General features: G+C 51.1%; 1 protein-coding gene across 3 annotated transcripts in view; it reads right to left on the bottom strand.

The window, feature by feature from the left end:
* The window catches only part of OPCML (opioid binding protein/cell adhesion molecule like), a 265593-nt gene that overhangs the window by 228620 nt on the left and 11221 nt on the right, over nt 1-25752 (bottom strand). The window contains exon 1 of one of the 3 annotated variants that reach the window (XM_086765992.1): nt 11550-11568. The exons of the other annotated variants lie outside the window; for them this stretch is intronic. The gene's annotated coding sequence lies outside the window, so the exon portion shown is untranslated. Of the gene's footprint in view, nt 1-11549; nt 11569-25752 lie in introns of those variants that run through there. 3 annotated transcript variants of the gene reach the window in all.

The following is a 25752-nucleotide window of genomic DNA, read 5'->3' as shown; positions in this document are numbered from 1 at the left end:
TTTTTTGCTTTTTTAATTTCTTCCTTTGTCTCCTACCAGATGCCCAAATTTCCCGCAGAAGGTGAACGCTTCCCATGGAAATTTCACTTTTGTTGAAAACCCAAGTTTCTGCCAAAAAAAAACCTCTTTCCCCTGTAAAAATTTTCACCACCTCTAATAAGTAACAGCAACACTTGGATCTGAACCGCCCCTGGCTTGGTTTTGTTGTTTGCAAACCCTGCTGGAGGCTTTGCCCACCTGTAGTTATTATTTCATTGCTTTGTTCCTGGCTGTCAAACTTCATTTTTTTTTTTTTTTAACCTTAACACCGTATGTTTCCTAATGAAAAACGTCTCCATATTCACACCTGAAATTAGAGTCTTGTGCGAGTGCTCTTTCACAGAGCCCTTATGGAATTTCGCTCCAAGGCTCAAGGAAAAAGAAAAGGTGAGACAGGGTCCTGAAGAAGAGATAGAAGATCCTTTTCTTCTCATCCCCCTACAATGGCTCAGCGGAAGCCGCCCTTCACCAGAGGTTTGGGGTTAGCTTTATGGAAAATGCAAATTTCAAAAGGGGGAGAAGAAAAGGCATCGCTCACCGCAGCCACGAGAGCCGCCTGGGCTTTTCCCCAGTGGGGAGGGGAAGGTCGGAGCGGCTGCCTTTTCTAAGCTGAGGAACGCTTTAGCTGTAAAAAGGCGCCCAAGAGCCTCTTCATCTTGCCCGTTTTCGGAGGCGACCTTGCTGTTTGAGAAGATTCCCCTATGCTGTTTGATTTACCGACTGCTGTCCAGTCTTTTTGAAGGCAGGTATCACCATGCATCTCTGGCAGAGCCCCGCATCCAGGCAAACCTCTTGCAATAGGGATGATGCCCCTGCAGGCAGCTCTCCCTTGGGGACTCCTTGGTGGTGGGTACCACCCGGGCAGCCTCTCTGCCAAAAGCCCCCTCCAAACAACACCCAGATACGGACACGGCAACACCGCGGCTCACCGGCAACAATCCCGTTCTGCGGCACTCCGCGTCCTCAGCCCCGCTAAGGATTCACGCCGAGGACGGCAAATTTTAGAAGTTTCCAAGGAAATCTGACATGCTTTTGCAAAACGCGGAAAAGCGGACAGCACGTTGCTTGCAATCGGAGCTCAAAGAGCCCGCAGGCGCACGCGGAGATGTAAAACGGACATTCATTTTGTTTCTTGTCCGGATAGCCGAGCGGGACGCAGCACCAAGCGCGTGCCGGGGAGAGGGGCTGCGGATGCTCTGCCTCCCTGCTCGGCACACGCGGCGGGGAAGCAGCCCGGCGCGGTGTCGGAAACACGCTCGCTGTCACGCTGTGCTCGGCCGTGAGTCATCTCCTCGGCCTCGGCTCCTGCCAGCGACGCTTCAGGGGCCAGGCTGATAGGGCTGTCAGCAAGGCTTCCTCTTTACTCCGAGCAACCGCTTAACGAGCCAGAGCACGCCGTGTTTAATTAAACTGTGCTTTGCATATTTGTCATTCTTGAGTCTCGGGAAACACAGCAGAGCTGGAAGGGGCTGGCGGGACACCTGCGGGCACCCGGGGCTCCAGAGATCCCCGACGGCACCCAGCCTCAGCACCCAAATCATTCACAGCACCTCAGCCTGGCCTCAGAAACACTTTGCAAAGGACAAGAGGGTCCAGAGCCTCCCCTCTCCTATGCCAACTGAAGGCCAGCTACCCCACAACGTTCCCTGCCAGGCACACACAATCCCAGGGCTTGACAGAAAAATATCATCAGAGCAATCAGGATTGCATCCATTTCCTCGAAACCAGCGGGCAGTAATGAGAAAGAGGCGCCGAGAAGGAAGAAAAGCAGCTTGACAGCAGAGCTTTTGGATGTAAAACAGAAAAGCGAGCTGCTGCAGAGGAATTTCTGGAGGTATTTAAGTCCTGGATGAGGTCCTGCTAGAAACATTTCTGTTTTGACAAGGATGCGGCGCAAGGTGGGAAACGATGACGGTTTTACCAGGCTGATTTCGAAGCCGCAAGCACAGGTTGGTGAGCAGCACCCGGAGCGATTCCCACGGCCCCCGCGAGGCACGGGGACCCTTCCCTTCCCACCGCCACGCTTCCATCAACAGCCCACGAGGACTTCTCGCAAATCCTGCCGCTGTGACATCAAGGATAGAGAAAGAACAGGTTGAAAACACATTTTGTTGATGTGTGGGTAGCAAGACTAGGGAAAAGATTTATTTAAGATGGTAGGAGACGTTTTGAGCCCCCTTTCCCCTCCTCCATCCACTTAGCAGCAATCAGGCGTTTTCCTTCCCATCTTATCCTTTGACAAGAAGCCAGATTGCTTCTTTTGCCTCCCCCTCAACACTTAAAAACTTGAAACCCAGGACAGGAGACCCCAGGTGAAAGACCAGGGCACCCCCAGTTTGGGTGCAGGGCTCTCCAGCCCTGCTGAGGTTGCACCAGCCCGAGCTGTCACGCTGGAAGATAGGATGGAGCAGAGGAGAAAAAAAAAAAAAAAAAAAAAAAGAAAGAAAAAAAGGACTGAAAATTGAATCCATTTATTTTACTTCAACCTTCCCCAATAGCTGCTGGTTATTTACCATTATCTCTCCTTGCAGTGTTGGTGTTGAGCTGGACTACCCTCCGCAGGCTGCTAACAGCCTGTGATTACCAAGTAGCACAGTGCTCGCTGCAAAGGCAGGCAGCCGCCAGCCCGGGAAGGATCCTCCACGCCGGAGACGGACAAACAGCCTCCCTCGAGCGGGAAGGGGGAGCGGAGGGGAGCAGGAGAGCCCCGCCACGAGCCGAGATCACGCTGGGTGCGCGGAGGGATGAGTTCTCCTCCCAGGGACCCAGCAAGGGCTGGCCAGTAGAGACACCCCAAGCACCCACTGCTATAAATTTGGAGATGCCACGCGTAAATATTTCCCCCTCGGAAGGCCTCTTGCCAAGGCAGAGCTGCTTCTCAGCCGCAGGCTACAGGGATGAGGACAGGTTGTTCCGGTAAAGGGTATCGCTGCATATGTCAGCCTGCTCATGTGTTTTATTTGCCCAAGACAGTATTTGTTCAGCCAGGGCAGGAAGGGGCACGCACAGCATCTTCTGTTTTATGAGAATATATCACCCCTCGGGAAGGGCTTTAACTGCTTTGTACCATCAGCCGTGGATGAAGGAGCATGGAAACGACCCGCTGCACTGCGTTTCACAATTAATCTGCGATTTCCTAGTTTAGCTTTCAACAGCAGGGCAATGCACTTCACTATTAACCCCAAATTCCCAGAGACAGGTAGGATGCTTCCAAATCCATTCCCATGAAAACATCCTTCCGGCCGAGGAGCGGAGAGAAACGAGAGGAAGCTTGGATGGGTCTCCCTACAGAAACGTGCCCGTCACTTCCACCCGCCTGTGCCAAAGGCAGGCGATGCTATTCAGCACAAATAAATTAGTCTGGGAGTAACGCGTGCCCCCAAAGCTGCAAGCTCAGGCACTGCAAAAGCAAATCCAACCAGATGAGTTATGGGGGAGCAAAGACAAGCGGCTGCTACTCAGGTCTGCCTTGGCTTGGTCTTGTTTTCCAAGCAATCCCTAGCCTCTACCTCCAAATGAGCATTTAGCCAGGCTTTTCTCCTGGTGAGCAGCCAGCTGGGGATCTCCTATATCTTAAAGCAGACACGAACCATACACGCTGCACCCCTTCACCAGCGCAAACATCCTCCTCAAGTCCCATTTGCTGCAGCCTTGGAGGGCACGCTGGCCACCCCAGCACCGATCCATCATCTTCCCATCCATCTCGGGCAGGTCAACACTCTGTCACCCTTCCTACCCATCCCCACCAAGCAGGGGGGTCCGGAGGGAGCTGCAGGTGTCTCCCTAGATTTATGGCCTCTTTATTTATTTATATTGATTTTTAAGAGCTCTTTTTAAAGAGGGAGGGAAAAAAAAAGCACAATGACTCTCCTGATCCCTGGAGGCCTGGCAGTGATTAGTGCTTAATGCATCCGCTATTGCTCCGTGCACCTGGGGACCCCCCCAAGCACTGTGCCGACACCCAAACTGGAGTGAAGCCCCCACCCGAGCAAGCCCTGGCTTTCTGTAGGCGAGCAGCCAGCATGGGACCACACCGTCCCCATCCCAGTGGATGCCAGGGTCCTGCACAAGCTCCTGAAAGCCTCTCAAAAACCTTCTTCCTTAAGCGTAAAGCTTACCGGTTACGGCAGCCCAGCCGGAGTAAGTCGTTGCAATGAATAATTACACCCTCTCTTCAAAAATTGGATGCCACTTCTGTTGTAAATGAGTCCAGCTTCACCTTCCAACACTGGATCCTGAGACGCTCTTCACTGCTAGACTAAAGACCTGTCTATTTTCGGCAACTTGCGTAGACCACAACCAAATCACCTCTTAACGTCTCTTTGATAAACTAACCAGGCAGAGACGTGCCCCTCGCGCTCCGAGGCGAGACTTGCATGCCTCAATTTACCCACACACTTGGTCGTAAACTTTCCATGGGGTTTTTTTTTCCCCTCCTGTCCTCCTTTGAAAAACCCTCTCTGGAGCTGCGCGCAGCTCATACACCTAACGCCACCTCCAAGCACTCGCTATTCCTCACGCGTTCCCAGAGACACTTCTTGCCCAAAGGAGTTCGTATTTATATTGAGAGCATGACACAGGCTGAGAGAAAACAAGGATTATTATTCCTGTTGTCTAGATGCAGGAACCAAAGCACAGAGATGAAGTGATTTGCCTGAGGTCATGAGGAGTTTGAGGAGCTGCCTGTGCCTATCCACGCCAACAGTTATTTAGCGATAAGCGTATCGATAGACGGCAACGAAGAACACGGTTCAGCTCCTGGACCTCGCTGCTCTGATGGTACTCCAGGCACCTACTCAGCCTTCATTGCCCTGCCAACAGGATTCCACCACCAAGGTATATTAGCTCCCCAGGATGGGAAGCTGCTGGTGGGGTTTCCATCCCAGGAAAGAAAGGAAAGGCCCGGCTTGAGCCCCCAGACCAAGGAAAAAGGCTGTCCCAACAGCCCTGTCACCTGGAAACTACGTGAACCGAGGTCCAACGGCCACCTGGATCCTCACCACAAATCCTTGCCTGCGCCCTGACGGCACTCCAAAGGCAGGGGTACCTTTGCAAACAAAAAGCCTTTGAAAAGCAGGTCGTGATTCTTCCTGCGCTCTTCAAAATGGAGACGGTCCTACTTCCCTCCTCAGGTGTGCAAAGCTCGTTACATGACTTTGGGAGGAAAGTCCCCTGCAGTCCTCCCTGACCGCTCTGTCTCCAACAGAAACGCCTGTGTTTTGCTTTGCCATGTTCCCGGTGACCCAGGGAAGTTTGAAAAGGGAGGTTTTTATGATTCCTACCCAACATCTGGCTCCCCCTCCCCAAAGCTCCCAGTGGCCAAACATGACGGAAAAGCGTGACAGCCAGCGGAGACGGCAGAATCCTCCAGCTGGGTGCTGAATTAGCAGTACTACATTCAGCTCCTGGCAGGATACTTCCGATAGCCTCAGAGATTGACGCAGCCATCGTAAGCACATTTTTTTTCATGCTGCCAAGTACCCATGGCCAATAGAGTTCTCCTCACTTCCTTTGACACAGTCCCACTTCATTCTCCTAAGCTGACGATTAGGCAGCCAAAGGAGATGAAGAGAGATCCTGAGATGCGGCATCGCTTTGCTTGCTCCTCTCTGGCAAGCTGACATGAAGAGATGCCACTTGCTAAACAGTTAAAACGAAAGCGGTCCAGCACAGCACACGAAAATCGCACTTTAATTAACTTTGGATTGTTTGTTTTTTTTTTTTTCTCTCCTCCTCTTGCCTTTTCTTTTTTTTTTTCTTCTCTATTTTCTCTCCTGGCATCAAGAACCAAATTGAGATGCAGGTGAATTCATTTTCATAAACTATCAGTTTCCATCAAATCTATCTAATCCATCTCTCTCTGCAAAATCCCTTAAGCAGAAGATCTTGCTCCCACTCTGCCTTCCACAGCTGTGTAAGCCTCGCAGAGCTAGCAGAAATACCAAGCGTGGGTGGCACTACAAGTTCCCAGCTCTCTCTAGATGTGAATATCACTGAGCTTACACGTCCTCGCCGTTCCATCTAAAACATATGGCTTTAATGTATTACCAGTCACTTCCCATCAAGATCAAAGTTTAAATATATCTGCGGACTAGGACAGGAACAGCAGGTGCTGCTCGAGGGGCCAGACCGAGGGACCCGGCTCAGCAGCGCGCAACGGGGCTGAGCTGGGATGGAGAGGAGATGCTCCACAGCTGGAGCACAGCTGCAGGGAGAAGCTAGGGATGGACACAAGAGCTGGTGTTTGGAAAGGGTTTGAGCCAGCTGCTGCCCCAGGAACAGACACCAATCCCTCTACAGATATGATGCAACCCCCTAAAGATGCCTACGACTGGGAGCATCTAAAGCACCACAGCAAGCGGATGCAGGCAACATCCCACAGCTCTGCACCCAAGCAGAAAGCCAACCAGCCCTGCCGTGAGTTTCACACTGGCTTTTCTACCAACTCCAGTTTCCTCCAGTCCAACCTCCACCACCACAGGACTCAGCCTGCCAGGCGAGGTGCTGGCAGCAAGCAGGATGACGGCTGCAGAGGGAGAAGAGGAGGGAGAGAAGGAATCACGCCAGTTTTTAAAGCATGGCCCAAATTTATTTATTTATCAGGACCACACACAAAGGCATTGGCTGCAGACCGAATGCAGTTTGTGGCAAGTGTTTCCCAAAGCTGCTGGGAGCTGGAGGGCTCATCAGAGAATCCTAATTTGTTTCCTCTTAAAAATCCCAAATGCATAAATTGAAGCAAAATAATAAACTCCTGCCTGGTTTTCATTATTAATAATATTAACACAGCAAGACAACACTGCAACTTTCTGCAAATCCTCTCCCTCAAGACGGAGCTGTCAGGAGTGGGAGAAGCCACGACAGCCAGGGCAGCTCCCGCACCCCAGGGCTGGTGTTGGGGGGCAAGGAGGAAGGCAGGGAGTCTGACTGCGAGGAGCACGTACAGGGGGATAAAACTGGGGCTGCTACAACCTCCATTTTGTTGGTGCTCACAGCTTGCTCCTCCCAGACAGGCCTCCTTACTCCCATCTTTCACCTCTCCCTTCTCCTTTTATTATCTCCTTTCCAGTACAGGCACACACTTGCTCTCCATAACTCAGTTTCTCCACACTTCATAGACAGCTCTGCCCTTTCATCACGGCCTCCGGAGGCTCCAGCAAACGTCAGAGTCTCGCCCGTGGCTACCCTGGACCGGGCGATGCTGGCGAGGCAAAAATCAAAGCAAAGAGGTGATGCTCAGGCTGTAGTTCTGATGCCCATCTCGAGCCACAGCCTGACATCTCCCAGGCTGTCCCAGGGCCACACCAGTCCTCAGTGGGTGACAAACCTCAGTGAGGTCAACCAGATGGAAGGCGGGCAATGGACCTCTCGCACTTGGCATTCAACCGACAGCCAACACGACAACAGCAAGTCCAGTTTCCCTACTTTGAATGAAGTTTCCCCCTGCTCCCTGGAGTATTTAAGTCTCATCTCAACACTCTTACCAGAGTCTCTAGAGAATTAAAACTGCTTTTTAAGAGCCCAGTGACACCCTTTTCTAAGTTACACGGTAAGGACCAGATGGGTGAACTGAGAATGGGAGCCAGACCCAGTCTCCGCCCATCTAGCAAGATTCAATAAAGAAAACACAAACCAAAACAGACCTTGCTCCTTTTACTCTTGCTTTTTTTCTCCTTCCCAAAACCAGATTATTTATATTTTAATTAAAGCGAGCACAGTGTAACTCTGCAAGCAAGTTTGGCCGCAGAGCGTTGTCTCAGCTTGGGCTGGAAGACAAACAAGCTCAAGTACTCTCCGTGTGGCCCTTCTCCCAGAAACACACGGATCACGCTCGCAATTCATCTTAAACCGTCGCAGGATGATGCCCATTAGAGGGGAGAGACCGGGTGTTAATGAGACGAAGTGCGAGAATGGGGGGAAAATGAATAAAAGCAACAGCATGAATTGCACATGAGAGGCAAATGAAATAATTACTCTGCTCACCATTGTTACAACAACACAATAAATTTAATATAATTCCTAAAGGCCAACCAGTTTTCTTTCTTACTTGCTGCTTCTTTCTTTTTTCCCGTTTTTTAAAGTTCCTTTTTACAGTTTCAGAATTATGCTTTAATTAGCATAACATTTAAATTAGCGAATGGAATCTTAATTAGCTGAGGAAATAGACTTTTGTTGGAGTGGTTGCTAAAACAAATAAATCCTCTTCCTCTTTCAAGAGCCATTTGCTTATGGCACATTTAATAGCCTAGTGTACCATAAACAATTTGAGACAAGGATAAGTAATTAAATTAGAAAACATGCCGGCAGAAGTACCCCAGTCTGGCCTTCTTGGAATACAAGAGGATAATACAAACCCTCTTTCATGGGGGGAAAGCGTCCACCCCAGGTCTGCTCAACCATCGTTTGCAGAACTCCAGTTGCCCGAGGTTTCTGCTTCAACACTGCAGCCCCAGGGGTGGTTGATCCCTGACCCAACGCACTCAAGCTTGAAGGAGGCCTCTCGTGGGAACCCAAGGAAAAGCTTGCAGAAAGTTCAGCCAAAAAAGAAAAATCCAGAAACACCATTTTCTCTTGTACCAGTGCCTTGCTGGAGAGAAAGCCCATGGTGATGAAGGTCTGGGTGCAGTGGGGAAGAGTGTGACAGGAGCCACAGGATGCAATGCCAAAACAAATTCCTACCAGAAACTTTTTCAGCCGCTGCATTTGAGGAACAGCAGCTAAGACCCAAGAGACCGAGGTCAGGGACCACTTTCTGGGTTTAGTCTAGCTCTGCTCCTAGCTTGGTCCCTTCTCTCTTGGGTAGGAAACATCTCCCTTAGCTTTAGCCACCTACAAGCCAAGCATCCAGCCTCAGCATTGCTGGAGAGGGACCAGCACCCAAACAAGGCACTCATCCATCCTGAAAACGTATTTCATGATGAGAAAAACGGCCTCCCCAGGAGATTCTTCTCTCTCCCTGTGCCAAGAGAGTCTCATGACAGGTAGCTCAGGCTACAGCATCCATGTTTTGCCTTCCCCACACTATAAAACGCCCCCCTCTTCTCCAACACAACCCTAGCAGCCGAAGACAGAGCACTTCCAGCAGCGGGGCCGCTCTATCCCGCTCCGGCCAGGCAACTGCAGAGAGCAATAAAAGTTTAATGGCTCCCAGCGGGTCGATTCAGAAAGAATGAAAACCCTATAAATCCAGCATGGCGCTTATGTGGAGCTTAAAAACAAACTGCTCCAATCACACTTAGCCAAGTCGTTCAGTCTTCACAGAAGACGGGGATGAAAAGGAAAGATTTAACCTCAGCCATGTCTTGGGCAGCATTCAGGTTGGGCAGGGGAAAAAACAAAACAAAAAAAAAAAAAAAAACAAACAATCTAGAGTTTGGGCCCACTGGGAAGATTTTCCACTGCCTCATGGTGCATTACAACAGCCAAGGATTTTCAGTAACAGCCTCTTTCAAGGGAGATGCTCTATTACAGGTCTAACTCATTCCCGGCCACCGCGCTCCCTCCGTCTTATCTCTCCTTCTTCCCTGCTTCACTACACAGCTGTGGACTATGCTGCCAGCTTCCTGGGAGGAAGGAAAAAGCCAAACTCCTTGTGTAACCACCATCTCTCACAGCAAAAATGCCTTCAGAGCTGCGCGTCTCCAAAGGTGCACCACAGATCTATCCATCTTGTGTCCACCTGCTCTTCTCTGCTAACAAAGCAAGGGATGGAGATGATGACAAATAACAATTAGCTTCTGCTCTCCGGTGGGGAAAAAAAGTCAATCAGCCGAGAGGAGCCTAAAACCAGCTTTTTACACCCATATTCTCTTTCTCCAGCAGCGGAGACAGTGCCATCCTCTGGGTTCATAAGTTATTTCTCACTCCTTAGCAAGCTGCTCTGTCCTCAGCAGAAAGAGCTATGAGATGGCGAAAGGAGGCCAAGAAGAGCAACGTTTCTCAAGTACACCCACACTAATCTCCAGCTGACCTCAACGGCAGAACCTCCAGACGGCTTGGAAAACCCACGCCCCGGGCTACGCAACCCCCTGCCCATCCCGAGCGGATCGGGCCCTTCACTACAAATAAAATATGCAGGGAATTCAGACTCTTCACCATTTTGTCATCTCCATTTTCCCTTTCCTATGTGCCCATTGTCAGCATTCGCAGCAGAGTCCGGCCAAACCATCCCACAAAGCCAGCTCCTTACCTGCCATGAAGGGTTGATGAAATAAGTCAAGTGATTTTTGTTTCTAACCTCCGAGATGGTATCTTCAATATAAAGAGGGTGCTTTGGTACCGCTGGCGTAAGAACATCCAGACTGCGGGCAGGTTATCCTCCGGCATCTCCCATCCACAGCTTCTCTTTGGGGACCCTAGCACCCACAGACCTACAACGCTTAATTTTTAATAAAATACCAAGTGGGAACCAAATTATATATTGCAATCACTAAACTTTTCTCCTCCTTAGAATACTCTCAGCCCTCCCCTGCTTTATTTGGGGCAAGGGATGCTGAGGATATAAGATGGGATGTAGAAACTGGCTAGGATGCTGCCGCGGAGTAAAACCCTGCCCAACACCTTCACTCCTTTCACAGCATCGAACCAGCTCAGTGATTTATTTAAGTTTTTAATTAGGTTTCAGCCCCCTGGAACCAAGACACTCAAAAAAGGCCCAGCTCCGTCCTCTAAGCCATTACTTCAGCGGTATTTATAGCTTTCCAAGAACAAACAAACCCATCACGCCGAAGCCCACGCGGTACCGGCACTGCCTCGGGATAGATGGCTTTGGGGAAATCACTGCAGCAAGCGCTGAATGATGATGGATGGCGGAGGAAAGGGGGGAAAAAAGAAAAGGAAAAAAAAAACCAGCTGTCTGCAGAAACAGGGGGACAATTTGCCAACTTGAGCAGAGTCACACCTCCTTGCTCCAGTGACAAATTTGCTCCATTAGCCCCATAAACCACACTTTGCCATCACTGCGCCGCAAAGCGCAGGCTCGCGCTCAGCAATGGGCCTCTCAAGGCAAACGCGTGCCCAAAACAAACCCTTTCCAAAAGATCTCAATTTTATTTTTTCCCCCTCCGCATGTAAAAAGCACTCGACCGTAGTCAAACCTGAACTCAGACCTTTGTGTTTCTTCCACCCACTGCAAACTTCCAGAAATAAAAGCCTCATAAAGGCATCTCCCCGCGCTGCATCAACACTCCTGGGCTTCCCACCACGCAGCGCAGCCCTATCCCGCATTTATTTAACGAAAAGCAAAGGGCTGGCGCAGAGCGGACAGGAGTCGGGACTTCTCTCATTTCCAGGCAAGCGATTTCTCCCCTTGTGCCTCATTTTCCCCCGGCTGCAGCCGGAGGATGGTAACCTCCTCGTGCCTCGCGGGCGGGCGGCGAGGATTAAGGCGCCTTGAGATCCGCTGATGGAAAAACGCTGTGGGTAGGGGAAAACACGATTCTCTCGGACACAGACCCCGACGTCCTATCTTAATCCTCGGCCGCAGCGGCGGCGTTACCTTGGGATCTCACCCCGTGTTATTAAAGCACTCCAGATGGCTTTGATGGGGAAGAGACATTCATTTCGATAGCCCAGACACCGAGCTGACGTCGCAGCGGCTGCGGGAACATCACAGAGAAAATCAGTTCCTCACCAGAGTGTTTGTGCAGCAAGGGGGAACTCGTGAACTGAAGCAGAAAATCCTCCACGACTGCTCCAGACTAATAATTGCCCTAACACCGGGTGGTAGACTAAAAAAAAAATCCCCACAAAGCAATGCCTGGCTTTGAAACTCTCCCACTGGTCAGAGACAAGGGAGGTGGCCTCTGAGGAGGTGCTGCAGGATGCTCCCTCCCCCAAGCTGAGGCTGGATATGCTGGGAAGCATCCCACTTCCAGTGTGCAGCCCAGTTTGGATGGGAAGGAGGGGCTGCCACCCTCCATCCACGACCAGCGCAGACCTGGGAAAAGAGATGTCACCGTGGTGGTGGCCCTGGTGGCATCGCGTCCCGAGCGAGCAGGGCGCCCGGTCGCGAGCAAGGGACACGGGGAACCTCCCGGCAGAGACCAGATGAAGAGGAAAGCCGTGGACCAGCACTGGGGAGCAGGCGGGCTGCCCTCCAGGCGGGAAGCCGGTGGTCACAGCAGCCTAACCTTCAATCACTGCAAGGCAGCCGTGCTTGGCCGCCAGCAAAAATAAAAGAGATTGCTGCGGCCTTTTAAAGAGCAATATAATCTCGTGTTATTACCATGCAGAGCGGCGCATCGAAAGGCTCGGCACGGCGGGGGAGTTATGAGGAGTCTGGCTGCTCCGCAAAGCACAGGCCGGCGTTTTTGGAACCGCGCCGGTGGAGCATCCCTCCGTGGTACTGCTGCCCGTGCCCTCACCCACCGCCCACCCCTCCCCAGGCTGCCCCCACGAGCCAGGGAAAGGTTTCCCAGAAGTGAAGCTAATGAGGCTGATCATCCGCTGATGTTGTTTGGCAAAATGCTGCGGAGCTTTCGCTGATTTACACCACCAGAGAGTCTTACCCCAGGTGTTCATTATCCTTCTGGTTTTTGGGCACGCTTGATGACTTTGGTTTCCCCTCCTCCGCGTGCTGGATGGTTTCCCCCTCTGCACCAGCGAGGCTGGAGCTGGTCCCTGCTGCCAGCTCCTGCCAGCACAGATGATGGCACAAACTCCGCAAAGGGAGAAAAAAAATAATAACTGGGACCGAGCGACTCGGCAGAGCGGTGCCAGAGCCACATTCTCTCTCTCCTTCGCATGGAAGAACAAGGACTTTTTAGGGAATCGCTAGAGTGTGGGACAGACAGATGCTTTGCTAGCTAAGAAACTCTGGCTGGAGGGCTGCAGATGCAGGGGGGAGGCAAGAACATCACATGAAAAGGCATCTAAGAGTTGGAAGGCACTATTTGGGGTAAAGGAAGCTCATCTCCAGCCAAGAGCTCCTGTTCGAGCCAAGCTCTTCCGAGATGAAACCTGTTTGAGTCAAGCTCTCCCACCTTCTGTGAAACCTTCTCAATCATTTGGTTTTTTGCCATGTCGCAGGCCATCAAAAAGAGTGCTAACTCCTGACGCTTTCCCAGCTACAACCACAGAAGTCACAACACACTTCTGGAAAATTTTTACCCTGGTTCCCATGAGACACTTCTCCATTTGAAAAGATCTGGGTCAAAAAACTTCACACTTGAAGGCACAGCTCTGAACACCACAGTCCTCTTGGGTGAGGGACCATCCCACCACCTGGCAGTCAGGCATTCAGCAGCAAGGAGGCCAAACTCTCGTTTTGGGGGTCCTCTACCTTCCACTGCAGCCCAAATGAAGACTAATGATCATGGTCCCACCCCTCCACAGCATACAAGAGCGTCTTCTCCTTGAAGGGCAATGATATGAAGATGCAGACAAGAGAAGGCAATACCATTTAAAACTCAGCTTCCTCTGCATGTCAAGCCCACGCCTGACCCGTCGGCGAGAGAACAGCTCAACCAATGATAAGGAAAACAGCAGACCAGGCAAATTTAGTTAGACTGGATTACGGGAGACTAATGCTCCTCAGGTCCTCCATAGAAGAAGTACAGCCAGGAGACTGCGGCGAGCTGTTCCAACGAGAGGCAATAATTGAATTTGTTTTCATTTAATTTGAAGGGCCTTTAATTAAAAGCCAAGTCTGTGTGTGCAGAGAGATAAAGCTGAGCACGTGGAGACCGGGGGTAATTTGGGTGCTGAATGCAATAATTAATTGTAAACGTGGAGGTCAGGAGACGGGCTCTATCTCCCTGCAATCAGCACGCCACGCTGGCCAGCCGAACGGAATGGGCTCGCAAGCACCGGAAACTCTTAAGTGATTTTTGAAGCCTTAATAGCAATTATAGAGCAGCGTGGGGGTTAATTTGCAGAGTTCATTAATCAGAGAAATAAACACGTCAGCGATCACCACGGAGAGGGGAAGCGGAGGAGCCTGCCTCTGAGATGGAGACGGCTGACCTCAGCACCGACGCTAACCAGGGAACCGGCGGCAGCGGTTGGCATCCTCAGCTCAGGGTGAACCCTGGCTTTTCACACCAAACTGCTAGCTGTAAAGTCCTCGGCCACCCACCCTGGGGCTCCTGCTAGCCACAGTTAAATATTCCCCAGCTCTGCAAGGTGTTAACTGGATAACAAGACCGCATCACTCTCCAGCTGGTAACTCCAGTCCTCTCAGTCATCCTATTCCCCTGCAATCTCAGCTTCTCACAGATTATTATTATTACTACTACTACAGAGAGGCTTCTCAGCTTCTCAATAATCCTGGCCACCAGCCCTGAAGTTACAACTACGACCCTCAAACTGAGAACTCACCCCACAGCCAGTAACATGGGAGTCCCAAAGCCCAACCCTCCCCAAAAACTTGAAAGAATGAGAAGGGGCTCTGACACCACACCTTTAAAGGATAAGATATGAGAGGACAGAGCATCTCTTAAGGGACAACACTTAGAAATAAAGAAAATAGCTTGAATCCTACTAGGTATTAGTGAAGTTAACAACATGCATGGCGAGAAAGAGTGGTGCTTTGTGGTGGAAATATCTCAGGAGCAAGGTGAGGATAGCCCCAACCAAAAGGGCCGGGAGCAAGGGGTATCGCTGCTGCTCCGTAGAACTCAGACAAAAAAAAAAAAAAAAAAAAAAAAAGAGTTTTGTAGTGGGAAGAAAAACACTGCAAGGAGTCAAAGGAGCTGGCATTACTCTTATGCCGAGCAGCAAGAGAAGGTGCGTGGCAGGAGAGCTTCAGCAGAAGCCTGTTGTAAAAAGAGAGCAAGGCTGGAGACCTCCAACAGCTCCCTGCGTTCATTGGGCTCTCCTGGCTCGCCCTTCCCTTTCAGCCTAAGGAGAGGTGACAGAATGGGGCAAGGCTTTAGGAAGGCTCTTGGGGGAGGTTTCTGGAGGTGGCCCTTTCCCAGGCTGGTGGCTCCTCCTGTACCTGCTGCCAGGGGACCAGCGGGACAGGAGCTGCAGAGGATGTACACGCACGGAAACACGTTGAAGGGAGTGGAGCACTAATAGCTTTTTCTCGGGCTGGTAATTGCTCCCTGGAGAAAGGCTGTACATTGCACTGATGATTTTTTTTTCCCCTCCTTCCTTCCCCACAGTCTATTTCAGGAACTGGTTTCTGATGCTTTTTTAAAGCCATGGATGTACTTGCATGGAAAACTTGTGCTTCCAAAGCAATGGGCAAAAAGAGTCCAAACCCAACACAGACAGGTCTTAGCTTGCTGATCTTCTCTTTGTCCTAGCACAATTAACAGTAGCCAATTAGCCCAGAGGCATTGCCTTGGCTCTTCTGCCACTTTAGGCACTGTTGTCCCTGGGACTTCTACATGGGAAATCAGTTTTACAAACCTCGACACCCTTCAGGGTTTTGTTTTTACGGGAATAGCTGAGTTCTTCAAAATATTGAAGAGCATCTATGACGTTAAGCAAGGAAAAGTGCCAAGCTCAGCACCTGGGACAGAATGATCCCACGCACCGGTGCTGACTAGGAAGGGAAGAGCTGAGAAGGAGAGCTGCTGAGAAGGACCTGGGGGTTGCAGTGCACCTCGGGTTGAAGATGAGTCACCGCTACGAAAAAGGCAAAGAACCAGCCCACAGCTGCAGGAGATCCGGGGAAGCCACCACCCCCCTCTAACTGGCACCAGAGCAAAATCAATATCCACCACGCACAAGTGTCACCGTGACCACGGTTGTCTCCTGCCCTTCCTGCACGCTCTGAACAGAAGTCCTATAACGTTACTGACGGGCAGCTTAACGCGTCTCTTCCATCCCAATCTCCTCCTCTTCCCCACCCCCACTAACTCCGAGTCTGGGGACTCAGCCAGGATCAGCGTTAACTTTCCTGCCTGCTTAATTAAACATTTTAATTAAAATCTACAAGAGTGATTGCCCCTGTCATCCTCTGAAGGGAAGGCTAATAAAGTCCGTTTTATCCAGTCCAGCCAACGGCCCGAGGACGGGCTGCTGGGCAGCAGGAGAAAGCGCTGGGCTCTTACTTGCACCCCAGCAAAAGCCAGCGCAGAGCCAGAATCTGGCAAGAACGCAAAACCCAGACACGCAAAAGCTTGGGCGCGGAGACAAGAGGATGCAAACCACACAGTAAGGTGGCGTCACTCGCTGGATCTCATTTCTTCAAAGGATTTAGGCATCAAACCTTTGGTGAGACCTTCAAGAAACTGCTTTCCTACCACAAGCCACTTCTGGTAGCATCAGGACTGGCGGTACCCATCAAGCCCACCCTGCACCAGCTCCATCCATCCTCTCCTTTCCTCCACACCCCTTTCCCCGTCGCCTCCTCCTGCTCCTCGTCCCAGCGCCGGAGGGGCCGCGGCGGCAGAGAGCGTCCTCGTAGCGCTCACCCTGATCGCAAGTGAAGTGTTTGAGCAGGATTTCAAAAGTTTTCTCCCTCGGTGCCCGCCAAGAACAAACAAAGTATTTGTTGGTGGTGGAGTAAAAAATTCATCAAAATAAAATAAAATAAAATCAGGAGCAGAAATGCACACATCTACTTTTGAGTAAGCGGGGAAGAGAACATATTCAGAAACTCTTTGATCAGAGCACAGAGTCTTGAATCCTGACAGAGAAAATGTATTCATAATTTATTAAAAAAATAATTTATAATTTATTTTAAAATTCACCAGACTCCTTTTTTTTTTTTTTTTTGCCTCCCTTCTGACAAACAAGATTTTCTGTAATTCCCGAGAAGGGCAACCAATGGAACAACGCTGCTGAAGGCTTCTCTCAGCTTTCAGAGGTCGGGAACATGAAAAGATGCGGCACAGGTGCCAAAGACACTCCCTCCCGCATCCTCACTGCCCTAAACGCTCCCAGAGATGCTTCTGCATCCCAGAGCCCCGCTCCCCTCCGCAGGGGCTTTCCAAACCCAAAGTGGGACCCCCTCAAACCCCTCAGCGGTACCCGGCCGGTGCCCCCGAGTTGGCAAGCGGGAGCATCACAGCCCTCTCCCCGGCTGCCGGTGGGTACCACTGCCTCACCCAGCTCCGAACCCGGCTCTGAGAGGTGAACAAAAAGAAGCCAGAGTAGAAAGGCGCAGCTCTGAACCCTCCTGCCGTACTCTTTATCCGGGAAGATTATGAGGTTTACTGCTGCTTCTCCATTATCCTAAATAAAGCAGCCTTTCAAAATTGCTTCAGACCTATTAGATCACAGACTTTTTACACTTCCAGAGACACTGGTTATAATATCTTTTTAACAACACTGGGCAGAATCTATTTTCTTCTTCCACTGAGCTGAAAAATACTGTTTTCTCACGGAAGAAGAAAAAGGAGGAGGAAAAAAAAAGCTATTGATTTTGTTTAGGGTCAGAATAAAATATCATTGGAGTGGGTGTTGAAATCCTCAGCCATGAATTATTTCCAAAGTGACAGTTTGGGCTGTGAAGATTTTTCTTGTGAAATAAAACAAAACAAATGAAACATTGTGTTCTCCTTCTATAGGTATAACGTTTGAGGTTTCCACCAGCTCCAGCTGGTTCCTGCTGGGTGTATTTAGTGTTTCAATTTATCTCCTTCCCATTCCCATCCCTGTTGGAGGTGACGCACGGCCAAGACTAAACCCATCTGGAGTCATGCCATGCCACGGGGGCAACCAGAAATGCCGCGGGTGGGATCAGGAAGCGCAAATCCCAAAAACCCAACGATAACAGAGCTGTCCCCGCCGAGGGACGCTGCCAGCTCTCCGTTCGAGCCTGCCCCTCCAGCTGGTACGGCGTAACGCCGCGTCCCTCCGGCCAGGAGACGCACCTCTCCTGCTGCTTTTGAAGGCAAAAGACCCCTGGGAACCTCCAACCCCGCAGCTCTCAGCTAGGTTTCACTTCTCCAAAGAGTCAGAAAATTAACTCCCATTTATATGCACAACCCACTTCCCTCTAATCTATCCATCTATCCGCTCTTCTGCTGGTACAAGAGATGAGCATTGGCTTTAAATACAATAATTTCTTTATAAATAAAGAACAGGCAACACTTTTGAAAGGGAAACCAGATGTCTACCTCCCTCTTCTGCGCCTCTCGCTCCTCGGCATTGTGTGAGGGAGATGGAAACACGCCACCAGAATGAGGAGAGCCGCCGGTCCTTGCCTTCCCCTCTCCGTTTTATTTTATTTATTTAGATTTATGCAAATGCCAATGGAGGTCACCTACCCATACGCTCTCAATGCCCTTGACATAACTTTTAAAATGCATCCCAAAAACGTCCTCCGCACCACAGTATAATTCAATATCACGCGCCGCCAGGAAGGCAGGGAGCAGAAAAGCCAAAATCCTACTCCCCTGCGAACAGACAGGCTCCCTCCCCCGGCAAGCACCCGCGCAAACGTCCATTTTAGCTTCCATCAGCTCCTTCCCTTTCCCATCACCTTCTGTTCACCGAAGCCGCAGCCTTTTTCCCCACACATCTGCTACTCGGCTCAACAGCTGTCCCCTACCAGTCACTCCATGTCCCCGTCTGTGGCTTTGGGCAAAACACCATCCAGGAGCTGCTGCTGCCACCACCTGTCCTCGTGGCTGCCAAAGAGGCCGTCCAAACCCTGCCATTGGATTGGGACTCTTTGCTCTTCTCCATGCTTCTGAGCGTGGCGGGCTTCGAAACCTCTCGGCTTCGTGAAGCCAGCATCGGGTAGAAATAACAAAAGCGCATCCAAAAATTCACCCCGAAGTCTGACCTCAAGGGACTGCCAGACTGGTGTCACGGTGCTACCATGCTCAAAACGGGTCAAGGCAACCCCAACGGAGGCTGTTGGGACACTAGGGCATGGTCTGGACCACGCTCCTGCTCAGGACACAGCCACACCTAAGCCACCAGCCAGTGCAAAATCCAGCAACATTTTGGGAAGGCCCACAATTCACGCCGCTATGAGGACCCGAATTTTTAACCCCTGAACATCCTGGAGCTCAACCTTCAACCAGGAGCCAAGCTCCCCGCTGCCGGTGCCTGCCTTCGAGGTGCCGCAGGATTTCTCTGCAGCAACTCTTCACGCTTCCCAGCCATCGCTCCCTTGGGAACATGCGCAAAGAGTGAACTAATGAGTCTATTAGGCTTAATTAAGCTAATGTGAAATTATTTACTTAATCTGGGAAGATCTTATGATGGTGAGAAATCCCCATGGAAAAAACCCTACAGCTGCCTCGCGCGGGTCTAGCAAAAAGCTCATGAGCAACCGGTTGCCAAGATGCTCGACTGCACGGCAGCAGAGGCGGCGTGGACCGGGGGGCTCAGCTGAGCCCCTCCCGCGACCACACCAGCAGCTCAGGGCACCCGGCTCTTCCAAGGCATGCTGCCATCGCCAGGAAAACCGGCCAGGAAGCCCCGGCTGTGCTTCGCCTTCATTTTCCAAATGCGCATCTAGCCCCGGCCAGCAAATCCGTCCAAGTCTGGCACCTGAACGGGAAAAGTTTTGAGAAGTGGTTGGCCCTTCTCTCTCCCACGGACGGCGAGCATCCCTCATCCCCCAGCACCGCGTCCAGGCCGCAGCAGGCAAAAGCTGTTGGAGGGGAGCGCGCAGAGCTGCAAGGAGGAAAGGGGATTTTGCCTGGCACATTTTGCTCGCTTTTTTTTTTTTTTCTTAATGTAAAAAAGCTTAACGCTTGCTTTGAATTCTTAATACGACCGAGTTCTTTTTGCCACTTATTTTGTTTTGTCATGCACTACATACAATTACACATCTCTAATCCGCAAATCCTCCCCCGACACCAGAACACGTGCCAAGCCTTCGCTTTCCGCAGCCGCCGCGTTAGAGCCCTTGCGAGATCAGCTCACGGCGCCGAGCAGCGGGATGCCCCTGCATCACCCAGAGCCGCAATCCCCCCCATCCCCAAGGACCGGCGCGTGATGGTGCTGCCCCACCTCTTGCCCCGCACAGGGGAGGGGTCTCCAGCCCTAGCATCGCAGCTGGGAGCCCCTCACTGGGAATAAGTCCTGGAGAAGGAGCCTCCCTCCATCCCAGCTGCAAGGAGCTCAGCTCAGCATCTCTCAGACGGAAATCGCATTTCGCAGATCTCCCACGGTGAATCAACTCACCAGTCAGATATTAGCTCAGCAAAACCTGGCAGGCAAATGATCTAATTAATAATCAGCACTATCAGTAGTTTCTGCTTTTTCCAGGCAGCCAAGCGGGCAAGAGCTTCTCTGCAAGTGGGAGGCACAGCTACCTGGGAACTAGACGTAATTATCGCTACAAGGTCAGACAGTGGCAGCAGCCACCTCTTCAGGCCACCTGCGAGGGGACAAGGTGGTCCCTTGTGACGCCCGGGCAGGCAGTGGCTCCCCAGGGACCGTAGAGGTCCTTCATCCACCCGATGGTTGCCATCCCTACAGAAAAGGGGGCAGCGGGACCATTTCGTACAGGGATACAAACAGCCATGGAAGGAACAAGCAAGGGCAAGAGTTTCCCTTGATGCACAAGGCTTCACTAGAGCATCATCCGACCCCACTCAGGAAAATAAGAAGGAAATAAGAGAGACATCAGTTTCCAGAGCTCAGCGCCAAAATCCAGCCTTTGCCTTTGAAAACATAATTTATTCAAGCTGCTTTGATATTGCAGAGATGGAGGATTATGGAGAGGTCACAGCTGGAGCAATAACAATAATAATAAAAAAAATAGTTAAGGCAAGAGAGTTTCTTGCGTGAGTTCATCGTGCATCAGGGAAACGCCTTTTTCGAGCCAAGGTGTTTGGGGGGAAAAAAAAAAAAAAAAAAAAAATGAAGAGGAGCATCCCATCTCGCCAACAGCTTAACGCAGAAGTGGCATCAAATAAATCTTTGGGGGAGCGACAGGGATCACACCCTCTCTGTTTGTGAACCCAATTGGGCATATGTTGAGGAAGGGGTGGATGTATATTAGATTTTAATTAAGCAGTGTTAATTATAATCTATGAGATGTGCTTACTGCTTATCTGATAATTATGAGAAAGCCAATTTGGCTGCTGGCTTGTGACTAATTAAGTGGAATTAGTAATGATAATTATAGATTTAATTTTTGTTTGCCTTTATTGGCAATGGGGGGAAAGTGGCTTCGAGGGGTGGGCAGGGCAGGCGGGGAAGGGATGGGAAAAGCCCTGGGAAAAGGTCACCATGCCAAGGATTTGGCCCAAAGGATGAGGACTGGCCTGCGATTTCCCAGAAAAAGTGGATTTTTAATGGGGGAAAAAAAAAAAATTAGTTAGAAAAAGTTTGAGGACGCTGCTTGATGCAAGCAAACTTCTGCTAAAAGGCAGCAATTGTGTGGAAAGATTGGGCTGGTTTTTTGCCAGTCCAGTGCCAGGGTCTTGAAAAAAAAAAAAAGGGTTGAAAATTTGGGCAAGTCAGGGAGTCTGGCTTTTCCAACACACAGAGGGAAAATCCCCAGGGATCTCTTCCCTTCCTCCCACACCCACCACAACCTCAGCTCCCATTCACAACCTGCCAGCAAGAAAAAGATGATTTTTGAACAATTCTGATTTTTTTTCTGCAGTGTAATTGATAGGCTATAAACATCAAATACCAAAAAAAAAAAATTCCCCAAGTCCTGGGAACGGGACTTGCATATTTTTCACCATGCCCACAGGTTGCTACCACTGCCTGGACACAGATCTCCTTGAAAAAAATGTTTTTCTCCTCCGTTGGGTATGTACCGTGGTCTCTGGCTGCCAAAGTGGCCCCAAACATCACAGGACAGTGAAGCTTTTGTAAGAGGCAAAGAATAAAAACACAAGAAGGAGAAAAAAATATATATATATTGCAGCTGGAATTTTTAAAAGATGCAGATAAGCTTGCAGCTGCACGACAGCACGTGGAGCTGTGCAAGCTAAGCTAACAGTAATTAAATCTCCTGCTGCAGGGGCGAACAGCAATTCCGCGCTAGGCCTGATGCCCAGGATGAGAGCGATCCCGGGAAAAGCCACGGCAGTGGCGTGGGGTCGGACGGCAGAGCCGTTCCATTCGCCTCCCAAGCAAAACCCAGGCGAGCGCCGGAGCTGGGGATGCTCTGCCCAGCTGCATTCCCAATCTCCAGCGTTGAGCTAAATAATACATGAGAACCTCAGGCTTAAATTACAGGCGGCGGTGGAGGGAAAACGATGCAGGCGCAGCGCATTAAGGCGGCAGCCCCGTTGCAGCTGGACCCGTCTGCAAGACCCCGCCGCACCGGGGGCATCTCTGCGAGGACGGCTCGAAGCAGGGCTCAGCTCCAGGGAAAGCGCCTGACCCGACTGCAAAGCGGCTTCGCGCATCCAAAGCCGGGGTGTTCCCGGGAAGCAGCCTTGGGAAGCGGCTGCAGGGCCACGTTCCCATCGCTGACCAAAAGAGATGTTTCACCCAGCTGCCGCACAGCTAAATTTGGTCCCCAGCCCCCCGGATAAACGAACGCTGCGCTAGGCCATCAGCCAGATCTCGTGTCACATCAGAAAGCCTTCACCGCGGCAGGCAGGGATGCAGCCTGTCCTCACGCCTCCCGAGGAAGAGGATGGTACGGAGGTGATGCTGCTCTGCCAGGCTGCTGGAGGCAGCAGACGTGAGACAAAACCCAAGTCCTAGCCACTTGCGAACATTAAAGACTATTTGCCAACAGGCTAGCGCACCAAGCTCTGCAGTGGCTGGTTATTCGGAGCAGCACAAGAGACTAAATGACAGCAAACTCACGATTCCTCTTTCTTTCCTTTTTTTCATTTCAGCAGCAACTGGAAAATAGGCCTGATTATAAAAATATAAAATTCCCCATGAGTCACGCAGCCTTCAGACCGAAAAAAAAAAAAAAAAAAAACAGCTGAAGTGACCAAAACACAAAATGTGACTTCATTCCTAACGATGCTCAGGGTTTGTGCAGCCACATGCGCCCCTACAAACTCCCTCCGTGGTTCCCACCTGGAGCTGCGACCCAGCAGCTCATCAGGATCCATCGTAACAGAGCATCCCATCCAAGTGGCTTTGCTGAATCACTCGTTCAGGCTCCAGTACTTAATTTCTCCTTGATACATCTAATACCTTCACTTCCTGTCCCACAGGGCTGGGGGATGCTCTGGGAGGAGAGTGCAAACGGCTTCGGCTCTGACCTCATGCCCAGCTCTGCAAAGAAATCCCTCGTTTGGCTCTCCCTGATGAGGACCAAGGTAAGAGGTCAGTGCCCGGCCCTAGAGAGGCAAATAATAGTTTAGAGATGACCCAGCTCCTTGTCAGGATCTCTTGTCTGAGCACTTCCACCCGTGGTTGGCAAAGAATGAGTTGTTGGGTGCTTACCTATCCCCCTGAAAAGAGGAGAATTCAGGTTTTAAGAGAATAATGCTTCATAATAGTAGGCATGCTGTTGGGTAAGAAAAAGACAAGGCAGAAGCCAGGAGCTGGTAAAAGCTACAGCTTGTAATTTCATTGCACCTTCTCTACTCAATAAATGGGTTTCAGTCAGAGCATCTCTTCAATCCAACCCAAAAAGGACCTGAAGGGTAAGTTGATTGCATTGATCGCACATGCATTTTCCCGGCAGGGAAAGCAGCCCGGTCCCTCGCCACTCCGGTCCAAAGCACTCCACTTACTTATTACGGGAATATCGCCAGAGACTCCAGGGCCAGGGAGCGGGACGCTACAGGGAATTCATTGCTGAGTGCTAGGAACATTAAGGGAGAAAGCGGAGCAGGGCGGCATGGCAGTGGTTCAGCCTGTTCCCCATCACAGCCACTGGCAGCCTATCGCTCCTGCTCAGGGTTTTGAGAGCCCCGTGGGATCCTTCTCGCAGGGTTGTCATTAACTCTTACGAGAACGGCATGTAGGAGCTTGCGTGCAGAGAGAGCAGTGCACATCTGCTGAGACAAATTGCCCTTGTGCAGCTCCTGCCCATCCCCAGTCAGCCCTGACGCCCCTCACCCGTGCATCCTCCTCTTCCTCCTCAAGCAAGGAACTCCTTTTCCAACCTACCTAGATCCCACACCCAGCTGTGACGGTGCTCAGACATCCAGCCCCCGAGCCAAACCATCGCCTTGGCTGCTCCCAGGGCCCCTGCCACTGCAGAGTCTCCCGGTACCCATCCCTAAAACCCCGCCTCTCTTCCCCTGGGGTCAGGGGTACCTGGCTTTGCCAACTGACCCCTGAGGAAGTCACCTGCCGACACAGCAGCGTGCTCCTTTAAGCAAGCCGCCTTCGCCTCTCCCCGCGAGAGGCTGAGCCATGCCTTGCCACAGTGTCTTGGAAGGAGAAGGCTATCAGCTCAAAACAGCCGAGACCTTTAGCTCAAATCCATTAATCCTCTTTATTAAACCCAGGTCACCTCCGAGTCCTTGCAAATTAACCAGCATCTCCCCACCGCAAGTACATCAAGAGGAAACGCGCTGTACGGCGCCTGTAATTTTCATGGACCAGGGCTCCGGGGTCAGAGGGCTTCCCGGGCTCCATTCTCTGCCTTTGTCAATTTAAAAGAGAACATCAGCTTGCTCTTGTATAAATTACGAGAGAGGCAGAGCAGGGGCTCGAGGCGGCCGCAGGGGACTCTACTGGCTGCAGCCATGCTGGTGGCTCCTCTCCTCCCCAGGGATGGGAGCAGGGGACAGCGAGGCCACAAGCACCTAGGAGGGAGAAATGGGGTTGGGGACATTCTCCGAGCACAGTCCCCAAACAGCTGGGCAGCCGGGGTACCGCGCTTGGCATCCTCCAATGCTACCTTGGCCACGTGCCTTCTTGCTGCTTCTCATAAATGGCACATCCCCGGTGCCAGCCCAGCTGGGGAGCGAGAGAAAGAGAGCCTGGAAGGGCTTTGCTCCAGCTCAGAAGTGGGTGGAAAATTGTTCCCTTGTTGCCTGAAATTTCACCATTTGAAACATCTCCCCCTTTCCGCACTATCCCGTTGGAGCCACTCTACTCTGAATACTCACCAAGCCAGCACTGCAGCGAGAGCAGCTCTATTTCTGAAGAGCCAAGGGCACTTAGCTGGGCTGGGGAAGACCTAGGGCCAAATCCCTTATAAACACTAATTATACACCCGGTAGAAGAGCTCCAAAGAGAGAGCCAGTCCAGCCCGGCCTGGGGAAGAGAGAAACTGCGAGCAGATCAAGGACTGCAGGTCACCGCACTCCTTTCCTGGGATGAGTCTCCTCCTGCTCCTAGAAACAGCATCCTCAAGCCAAGCAAGCCCTCCAGAGCCAAGCAGAGTGCTCACCATTGATACCCTCCACGAGGGCAGAAATAAGTGTTTTTTCAAGGGGCAGGGGGGAAAAAAAAACCATGGGAAAACTTCCAAGCAGCTCTGAAAGAGCTATAAGCATCTCATCTGTTCCCTGAGGACAACTCCACGTCACGGCACCTCCCAGCGCACTCTCCAGCCACAGCCCTACCACAGGGCTATACGTCCACGGGCTTTAGCTGAAGTTGCTGCGGTTTTACACCAACTAAACCAGAAGAGACTGAGCTGAGGAACCACGATCCAAACGCCAGGATGCTCACCCTTAACTCAGTCCGACAGCACTGGGGTTTTTCTCACCTCAGTTCCAGTTACGGGTAGGATCAGCACACAGCATCTTAAGTCTCCTAGCCATCAGCCTGTATCACAGCTTTAGTTTTTTATTAAAAACATCATTCCTTGCTGTATTTAATCACCACAAGGTCATTTCACTGACGGTTGTCAGCATCCTAGCCAAGGAACCCGAGGAGCAGAGCCCCGTCCCGCTGACCAGATAAAAGGAGGAGATGCTGGGTTTCATTTCCTTGTTTTCAATTGAGAGGTGCCCACCT

Source organism: Chlamydotis macqueenii, chromosome 24 (genome assembly GCF_036417535.1).
Source record: "Chlamydotis macqueenii isolate bChlMac1 chromosome 24, bChlMac1.mat, whole genome shotgun sequence".
Lineage (NCBI taxonomy): Eukaryota > Metazoa > Chordata > Aves > Otidiformes > Otididae > Chlamydotis > Chlamydotis macqueenii.
The sequence above is the reverse complement of the archived record's forward strand: the minus strand, read 5'-3'. Positions and strand labels throughout refer to the sequence as shown.